Genomic DNA, 10267 nt, shown 5'->3' on the forward strand with positions numbered 1-10267 from the left:
CCCCCACCCCCCAGCAGTGCAGGGGCAGCCTCCAGCAGGCCCCCACTCATGTCTCCCACCACCCCCATCCCCCAGCAGTGCAGGGGCAGCCTCCAGCAGGCCCCCACTCATGTCTCCCACCACCCCCACCCCCCAGCAGTGCAGGGGCAGCCTCCACCAGGCCCCCACTCATGTCTCCCACCACCCCCACCCCCCAGCCACCAGGGTCACCCTCCACCAGGCCCCCACTCATGTCTCCCACCACCCCCACCCCCCAGCAGTGCAGGGGCAGCCTCCAGCAGGCCCCCACTCATGTCTCCCACCACCCCCACCCCCCAGCAGTGCAGGGGCAGCCTCCAGCAGGCCCCCACTCATGTCTCCCACCACCCCCACCCCCCAGCCACCAGGTACACCCTCCACCAGGCCCCCACTCATGTCTCTCACCACCCCCACCCCCCAGCAGTGCAGGGGCAGCCTCCAGCAGGCTCCCACTCATGTCTCCCACTGCCCCCACCCCCCAGCAGTGCAGGGGCAGCCTCCACCAGGCCCCCACTCATGTCTCCCACCACCCCCACCCCCCAGCCACCAGGGTCACCCTCCACCAGGCCCCCACTCATGTCTCCCACCACCCCCACCCCCCAGCAGTGCAGGGGCAGCCTCCACCAGGCCCCCACTCATGTCTCCCACCACCCCCACCCCCCAGCAGTGCAGGGGCAGCCTCCACCAGGCCCCCACTCATGTCTCCCACCACCCCCACCCCCCAGCCACCAGGGTCACCCTCCACCAGGCCCCCACTCATGTCTCCCACCACCCCCACCCCCCAGCAGTGCAGGGGCAGCCTCCACCAGGCCCCCACTCATGTCTCCCACCACCCCCACCCCCCAGCCACCAGGGGAAGCCTCCAGCAGGCCCCCACTCATGTCTCCCACCACCCCCACCCCCCAGCAGTGCAGGGGCAGCCCCCACCAGGCCCCCACTCATGTCTCCCACCACCCCCACCCCCCAGCCACCAGGGGCAGCCTCCAGCAGGCCCCCACTCATGTCCCCCTGCACCCCCACCCCCCAGCATCCAGGGTCACCCTCCACCAGGCCCCCACTCATGTCTCCCACCACCCCACCCCCCAGCAGTGCAGGGGCAGCCTCCAGCAGGCCCCCACTCATGTCTCCCACCACCCCCACCCCCCTGCCACCATGGCCACCCTCCACCAGGCCCCCACTCATGTCTCCCACCACCCCCACCCCCCAGCCACCAGGGGCAGCCTCCAGCAGGCCCCCACTCATGTCTCCCACCACCCCCACCCCCCAGCCACCAGGGGCAGCCTCCAGCAGGCCCCCACTCATGTCTCCCACCACCCCCACCCCCCAGCAGTGCAGGGGCAGCCCCCACCAGGCCCCCACTCATGTCTCCCACCACCCCCACCCCCCTGCCACCAGGGTCACCCTCCACCAGGCCCCCACTCATGTTTCCCACCACCCCCACCCCCCTGCCACCATGGCCACCCTCCACCAGGCCCCCACTCATGTCTCCCACCACCCCCACCCCCCAGCCACCAGGGGCAGCCTCCAGCAGGCCCCCACTCATGTCTCCCGCCACCCCCACCCCCCAGCCACCAGGGGCAGCCTCCAGCAGGCCCCCACTCATGTCTCCCACCACCCCCACCCCCCAGCAGGGCAGGGGCAGCCCCCACCAGGCCGCCACTCATGTCTCCCACCACCCCCACCCCCCTGCCACCAGGGTCACCCTCCACCAGGCCCCCACTCATGTCTCCCACCACCCCCACCCCCCTGCCACCATGGGCAGCCCCCACCAGGTCCTCACAATCCCCAATCATGTGCGTAATGGTCAGCCTCCACAGCCAAAAAGCCCTACCAAGTAACCCATTCACCCACATGGAAATGGAAATCACATGTTACACCCCCAATGTTCATGAAGCTAATGAACCCATGTCTGTCACACACAATGGTTGCAATTGAATGGGAAAACACCCAACATGACATGCATGAAACCAATGAGATGATACCACACAGTGAAGTATGGAAACAAAATTGTATTGAAAAAAATAAAGAATGCTAAAGAAAGAAAACAAACTACAATGTGAATGAGAAAAAAGAAAAGCTGCATGTCCGTATAAAAACACAAAACGCCAAATCAGAATCCAAAAAATTTTTGTCCAAAGTCAAATGTGAAAAAATCTCCATGCAAGGAATAACTATGTAAAAAAATACCAAGGGTCCATGAGCCCAACTGAACAAAGGAAACCTACTAAAAAACCTACCTAAAAATCAACTATATACAAAAAGTGGAGCAGTGTCCGTCGACTCCAAATCATAATAAGAAAGAAAGGAAACCTAAAACTAAAGAACTATATACAAAGGCGGCGGGCAAGTCCAGCGGCTCACTCCGTGGTGTCCCGGGCCAGGGCATCATCGAACTCCTGTTCGATGTCCCGGAGGCGGTCCAGTTCCATGGCCCCGAGGGTCCACAGGGACGACGCCGTGTCCTCCTCCAACCCCCTGCGGATTGCCTCGAGGCACTCGGCCCGCTTCAGGGCCCTCCGCATGGAGTTCTCCGCCCTGACCATTGTGAGCCGCGCCTCTTCCGCCCGCCGCCGCTCCGCACCTATGGCGTGGCCCAACCGCTGCCACACGGAAGACACTCTCTGTCCTGGGTCCCCCTGCCCTCCGGCCGATGCCTGCCCCTCCGATGTCGAAAGCCCCGAGCCTTCATGTCTCCCACCATGTTGCTGCTGCTGCTGCTCTGCCTCTGCCCGTGCACTGCCTCCTGCTGCCTGCACATCCTCCGCCGGCTGGGGTGCAGTTGTTGATGTGGCCACCCCTGCTGGACCTCCGACTCCCGACTGTGGCAGGGATGCCTCCTCCACCAGCCTGGCCGCACCGTCAGAGGCAGCTCCACAGGGCACCCAGGTGACTGATGGGTGGGAAGATGGCACAGAGGACGACTGGCGCGTAGGGGGTCCAGTTGAGGAGGGGGTCGGAGCAAGCCCCATCAGACGGAGGAATCCGGCCTGGGTGACCTGTCCCAGCAGGCTGACGTGGTCAACGAGCCATTCGAGATGACGTGCAGTCTCTCCATGAAAAGACTGCAGGTCACCTCGCATGGCCCGTTGACGCAACGCCACACCAGCCAGGACAGGCTCAACCCGGACCTGGATGGCCACGTCCGCAGGCAGAGGAAGGCCAGTTGACGTCAGCTCATCCCCTGCCTGAAAACGGGTCTGGACGTAGGCATCCCTGCTGGTGCAAGATGATGCAGGGACAGGATCGGGGACAGGATTGCACACAGGCACCTCCGCGGCGGCCTGTGCTGCCTCCTGTCCCTGGTCCTGCACTGCACCACTAGCACCAGTGGGATCCCCACCTCCAGACCCCGTCCCTGGTGCTTGCACGGCCTCCTCCTCCACCAAACCCCCCACCAACCTGGATGACTCCGTGCCATCTTCGCCTGTTGGGCCCTGTGGGGTCCCAGCTGCCCCTTCTGCTGCCGAGGAGTCCAACTGCAACCTCCGCCTTTTGGACCTCCCCCCGGCAGCTGCGGCCTGGGACGCGGCACCGGACACCTCACTCCCCGACGAGATGACAACACGGGAGGGGAGCCGGGCCTTGCGTCTCCGGCTGGCGGTCGGATCCCCGCCGCTGTGCTCCACAGCACCTTCTCCGCCCTCTTCATCAGTTGACGCTGCAGACAGGGAGAAACAAAACACAGGCATCAGGGCACTGTACAATGGACACATACACACATGACAGTTGCACATGAGTGGCATAGGCAAACCTCAGACATGGCATCACAATCCCCAACACACATGTCATTGCAACTCGCACACATGAGCCATACCACAGCCATATCGCAACTGCCACCACCATCCCTACACATACAACAGCATCAGCAGCCAAAGGGGAGCCAGACATCACATTCAACACAGGAAGTGCACCACACATGTACACACACCACCACACTTGCATGCATGTCTACACCTCTGCCAAGTGTCGCACTGTTCAGACGGGCATCCATGTCACATCTGCCAATCAGGCTTCCACATACCGCTGTCACATGCATCCATGTTGCATCACTGTTGCACCCTTTTCAAATACACACACATGCACATGTACACAGTGCTCATACATGCAGCCGAAAAAACATACATGCACGACATCACGGACATGTCTACTTACATACACATTCATCCAAACATGTGTGCACGCACAACTGCATTTGCCATGCAAGCCCACACACACAAGCACCATCCATGTCTCACACATTACAGCCCTCGCATGTGTCAGCCCCACGGCCCTGTACACCCCCACCCATACTCGACTCCATACAAACAGATGTGCAACCTGCACAATACCGAATAATCACCACACGCACTGCTCACAATCAGGATGCATGTACACTCACCGCTCGACTCCAGACGGGTCTGCTTCTCTAGGACCTGGACGTGGAGCGCTGGGGATATGCGTTCCAGGACCCCCATCTGTTCTTCCGACAAGTGGCCCCGGCGCCCCTTGGCATCCGCTGCCTTCAAGAGGCGCCGGGCCTTGTTCAGGGTCCTGGACCTGAAGTCCTCCCAGCGCTTCCTGACATGTTGTAAGTCCCGGACTGCCACCCCCTCCGCGTTGATGGCAGTCACGATGTCAGTCCAGATCCGAGTCCGTCCTTCCTTGTCGGCGCGGGAACTTCCAAAGAGGGCATCATACTGCCCCAGGACTTGCTCCACCAGGACACCAACTTCGGTGGCACTGAAGCTGGTGCCCCTCTGCCTCTCTGGCCGGGGGTTGTCAGTGGTCACAGATGGTGTTTGCCCCGACATGACAACCCCAGAGGCAGGAGTGGGTGGGCAACTGGGTCCTGGGGCTGGGCTGTGGAGCGATGGAATTCCAGTCGGGAGTCTTCGGTTCCAGCAGGGGTGGTCACAGCAACAGCACCCCTGGCTGATGTGCAGGCAGCAAATGGCAGTGCACGTGGGCAGCAGGCAGTCAGGCAGCAGCAGATGGCAGGTGGGAGCGTGCTCGGGGCTCTGGGGGGCAGTAGTTCGGCCTTCTGGGCAGGAGCGTGATCTTCCGTGTGCTTACGCGTGGCCAGCTTGGTACGGAGTGATTTGGCACGTGAAAATCCTGCACGTCAGCGTGAAAATCAGGGAAAGGCCCTTAGCGCGTAAGCGCGTCAGCACGCATACGCGAATCTATTGGACCAAAGGCCCTCAGCGCGTAAGCGCGTCTGTGACGTGACCCGCACGGGTGTTTCCCACACAGCACGTGATGACAGAGCACACATGGAAAGACTGCACGTCAGAGTGTCATCGCGTGTAATTGGACAGCACGTCAGAGTGTCATCGCGTGTAATAGGACAAAAGTGCGCGTACACGCGATTGGCCTATGTACGTGTATATCAGGGGTGCGCGGACACTTACACACGCAAGTACGTCAGCGCACCTGTATCCCGGGGTGTGCGGAAATTTCCACACGCTATTGGACTGGGTACTGGATTTCAGGGGTGCGCGGGACACACGCTCGCCTACAACACGCGCAACGCATTAATTTGCGCGCTGACAAAATAACTAGCTCAGACCCAGGATGAACATAACGTTCCTAGCAGCAGTGGGCGTGGCCTACCAAAGGAGGAGGAGGAGGAGGTTAGTCAGGGCCAGAATATTCACACCCAGAACCAGCCTTTTCGGGATGGCTGATGACCAGGTGCATGGGAGGTACAGGTTTCCACCACACATCATACTGGACCTGGTGAGTGAGTGGGAGGATGACCTCACATCACCCACCCTGTGCTCCCAAGCACTCAGCCCCCTGGAGAAGGTCCTCAATGTACTGCACTTCTTAGCCACTGGATCATTTCAGCGGACAAGTGCCATTGTGGGTGGTGTATCACAGGCCACCCAGTCACGCTGCCTACACCAGGTCTTGAACATCATCACTGCACGCCCATCAGTCCGCAGGCACATATACCTGCCCAGAACCCCTGCAGAAAGGCATGCTGCCGCCCTGGATTTTTACGCTGTGGCACGATTCCCCAAAGTGCTAGGTGCCATCGACTGCACCCATGTGGCTCTACGTCCCCCCAGGGCATCTGAGCACATCTATAGGAACCGCAAGCACTGGCATTCCATCAACGTGCAGGTAGTATGTAATGCCAAGGGAATCATCACCTCAGTATATGCCAACTATCCCGGGTCAACCCACGACAGCTTCATTTACCGAATGTCCACCCTAAGCCGGGACCTAGAAGCTGGGCGGCATGGCGATACATGGCTGCTTGGTGAGTATGAATGCCACTGCACATGCATGCATGTCAGATACTGAGCAAGGTCACAACCCCACCAATGATACCAATCACCACCTCCACAGGGGACAGTGCCTACCCTCTCAGCCCCCACATGATGACGCCAATTCGGAACCCCACCACGCCACCCCAGGTAAGATATAACGCAGCCCACATTACAACCCGGGGCATAGTGGAGCGCACATTCGGAGTGCTGAAGTCACGCTTTCGCTCCCTTGACCGTTCTGGCGGGCAGCTGTTGTACGCTCCCCCAGTAGTGTGCAGGATCATAGTGGCAGCATGTGTCCTGCACAACGTTGCAACACGCCGGGGCCTGGCCGTGGACTGGCCGTGGACATGGTGGTGGCACCACATCCCCAACCACATGCACAGCCGCTGCGCATGGGAGGGGAAAGGGCACGGGGGGAGGCAGCCCGTACACAGCTAGTGGCTAATTACTTCACATAGAAATCACACCCCTGTGGAGTGCACACTGCCCTGGCACATTCCATCTGACAATCAATGATGACTCAACCGGACACTGATCCTGAATGTCTGGAGAATGAACCGTCAAAACCATATCAGCCTGAGATTGTTCACCTGGAAGTGTCACAATGTGTGCATCCCTACCCACACAGACACCACCAATGCAGTTTTGTGAAGTTACACATTCAAGCAGCTAAAATGAATACCCACTTGCAAAATGCAACAAGAGGACAGTGCCACGTCAGCCAACCCAACCCCAGCACCGCCACACGACACACCGTGCCATGTCATGCTATTTGCAGGTAAACAAAGTAATCCCCACAACATGACACTAGTGTCACAATGTACAGTGTCCCTATTAGAAACTTGCAACACCTGAAATGCTCACAGTAATGCCGGACCAACAACAAACTTGAGCACGTACTACCATTAACATGACATCACAAATGTTAAATATTAGTAGTCTCACCACCTGGAAATGCCTGCACTCCCACCACTACCAACTGTGCAGTGTTGGCGCCATGTAGAGTTGTAGGTGCACTGCTGCCAACATGTACCCCATCTCCAGACTGGAGGTCCTTGTGTAGACATGAGGAAGGGACCTGCAAATTGGGAGGTAGACACAGAAGATGAGTTACACATCAATGCAACATGCAGTGTACAACACAACAGCAATATGCACTAGGAATGTATACACAGTATTGACTACAGACTGCCCACACAGCTCATGGGAGTCCAACGTCACTGTGTAATTCACTGTCACTTGGGCACACCCTTTGCAAGCCCATGGAAACGGGAAGCAGGAGGGGTGTGTGTGACTCAAACCCAAGCATCTGAACCAAATACATTACAAGCCTGCATGTGCCCAGCCACAATGCAGCGTATGCAAACACAGGAACCACGGAAGCCAACAAATCGTCCCAAAAAAATTGGGAATAAAATAAATAAAAATAAAAATAAAAATAAAAAAAAATAAAAAATGGCCATTGATGGGCCCGGGGGGGTTGGGGAGGCCACCCAGGAGGTCCGAGGACAGGATGCACACCAGAACCCACCTGCGTGGATCCTGGGAAAATAAAACACCTCCATGGGCTCATGGCCCACACGGCTACCCTATTGTGGGAGTATCACTGCTGTCGCTATTATCACCCTGTGCAGCTGCATCTGGAGGTGGTTGCACTATGGGAGGCAGCCCACGCAAGGCCCTAGTCTGCTCCTCCATGGCTGCAAGCATGCGGGTGTGGTAGGTCTGGTTCTGGAGGATGAGTGTGCGGAGGTCCCCATGCAACAACTCACGGGATGCCCGGACCTCCGCCCTCGTTGCCTGCATCTCAGCTGAGAGCGTACGGGTGAGACGCTCCAGCTGCTGTTCTGTCCTTTGGTGTGTTGAAGCCTCAAGCTCAACAAGAGTCGTCCTGAGGTGAAGGAACTCCTGCCTCAGGGCTTCCCTTTGGCCCTGGGACTCAATGGAGATGGCCTCCTGGAGAGTCGCCAGTGCCGCCCGCCTGTCCCTGTTGGACCCCAACATGTCCTTCCTGTGTGACTGGCAGATGGAGTCGGTTGCCTGCTCTAGTCGCTCCATCAGCCTTTCAGGGGGGACAATGGAAGTGGCCACCCTATCCATGGCCTGAGCCATCATCTCGGATGATGCTGCCTGTTGGGTTGCCATACCGTAAATGGATTGCTCCCATGCGGTATTGCCAGGTGGCGTACGGCCACCACGTCGGCGGGCACCACACCTGTCTGGGGCAAGGCGAACTGCATTCCCCCTCTGATCTGCTGGCCCAGGAACAGGATCAGATGTCGCGGAGAGTAACCAACAAAGGCGTAGCTGCCAACACTGACATCCCCATTGAGGGTTCTGACCCTGGTGCAGGTGGGTGGGACAGAACAGAATCCCTCCCTGGAACACTCACCTGCGACGGCACGTAGGTCTCATCCGAATCAACACCTGAGTACAGCTCGGGGGAGGTGCAGCCAGAGACACCCCTTGAGAGCAGGACCTGCAGCACTTGTGGGTTCTCACCCACCACCACACCACGTCCCTCACTGGTGGTTGGTCGGCCCTCTGACACCTCCTGGGTCTGCACCATCTCCACAACCCCAGCAGTATCAGGTGCGTCTTCCCCTGCAAAGACATGAAAACAAAGAAATGGAAACAGGCATTAGCACCATGGCACACAATGAGGGCTGAGAAGCAAGAGAACCAGTCCTTGTTTGACACATGTCCCACATGACTAAAACCCTCCCATGCATGCACCCTCACTGCGTATGAAGGGCAGGCAAATGGCACACACTGATGACACCAAGATGGAAGATGAACACATTTTCTGCATGCTGCCTGGCAGTGGCATCACACATTGGCCTGTGATTGCCAGGTGAAACACACATGCCATCACACAGGTGGCATGTACCATTGCTATTGAGTGAAGATGTAGAGGAGGGCAGCACCTATTCATTCAGTCAAGTTCCCGCATGTAATAGCTTTTCTAATTCAAACAGGTCAGATTCTTCACCTGGAGCTGCCAGTCCGAAATGGTCCAATTGCACAGGGACATGTTTGAACAAATGATATCCAGGTAACAAAGTCACTCCACTTTACCATAGCCATGTCAGACATGTGACTAGAGGACTGCGACATGCCTAGTAAAAGTGGTGGAATGCAAACAATATGACTAAATGAACAGTGAAAAATTAAGCAACTATGCTGTGGCAAGGTGACACTTCAAGGACAACTGGCGTGCAGTTGGGCTAGATGTCTACTGTTGGCAGAAGGGATACTGCTATGGCCAAATGCAGCTGCACAGGATGTATTGCATGAAGCACATGGCTGACCCATACGACTCAGGCGCACACACTCTCACCGGGCACACATACAGAAGCCCTCACACACACCATGCACATGGATGACACACACATGCATGTGCACTCACCGGACAATGCCTCGTAATCAGCCAAATCTCCCACGCCTTGGATCTGTTCCTCCGTGACGTAGGTCCCAGCGACTGACTCATGTGGAGTGAGTTCCGTGTCTACTACTGGAGACCCACCTCCAGTCACTAGAGTTGCGGCATGACTTGAGGCCAGCTTACTCTTTGCCCTGCACTTCAGGTCATTCCAGCGCTTATAGCAATCATTGGCTGTGCGCCTCACGATTCCAAGGGCACTTACGATGTCCGCAACGGTCTGCCAGTGTGCCTGGCGTTGTGCAGGTGTGGTCTTGGATCCTGCAACAATGACCATCTCGTTGTCATGTGCGGACACATACTCGACAAGTGCATTCAGTTCGTCATCCATGAAGCTGGGCTTCCTGGACGGGCCGGACTGTGTAGCCGTGTCTGGGACATCAGCCTGTGCCGGACGAGCACTCTTCCTCTTCCGCTTGGAAGGTGGTGGTGATCCTGAGTGTCCTGCGCCGCTCTGGACACTAGGGGCAGAGCCCTGGTGGACTCTGTATCAGGAGTGTGGGATTGCACACTCAGCATGGGAGTTGGTGCAGGCAATGGCTCTAGT

Source organism: Ambystoma mexicanum, chromosome 12 (genome assembly GCF_040938575.1).
Source record: "Ambystoma mexicanum isolate Mex_15411 chromosome 12, UKY_AmexF1_1, whole genome shotgun sequence".
Lineage (NCBI taxonomy): Eukaryota > Metazoa > Chordata > Amphibia > Caudata > Ambystomatidae > Ambystoma > Ambystoma mexicanum.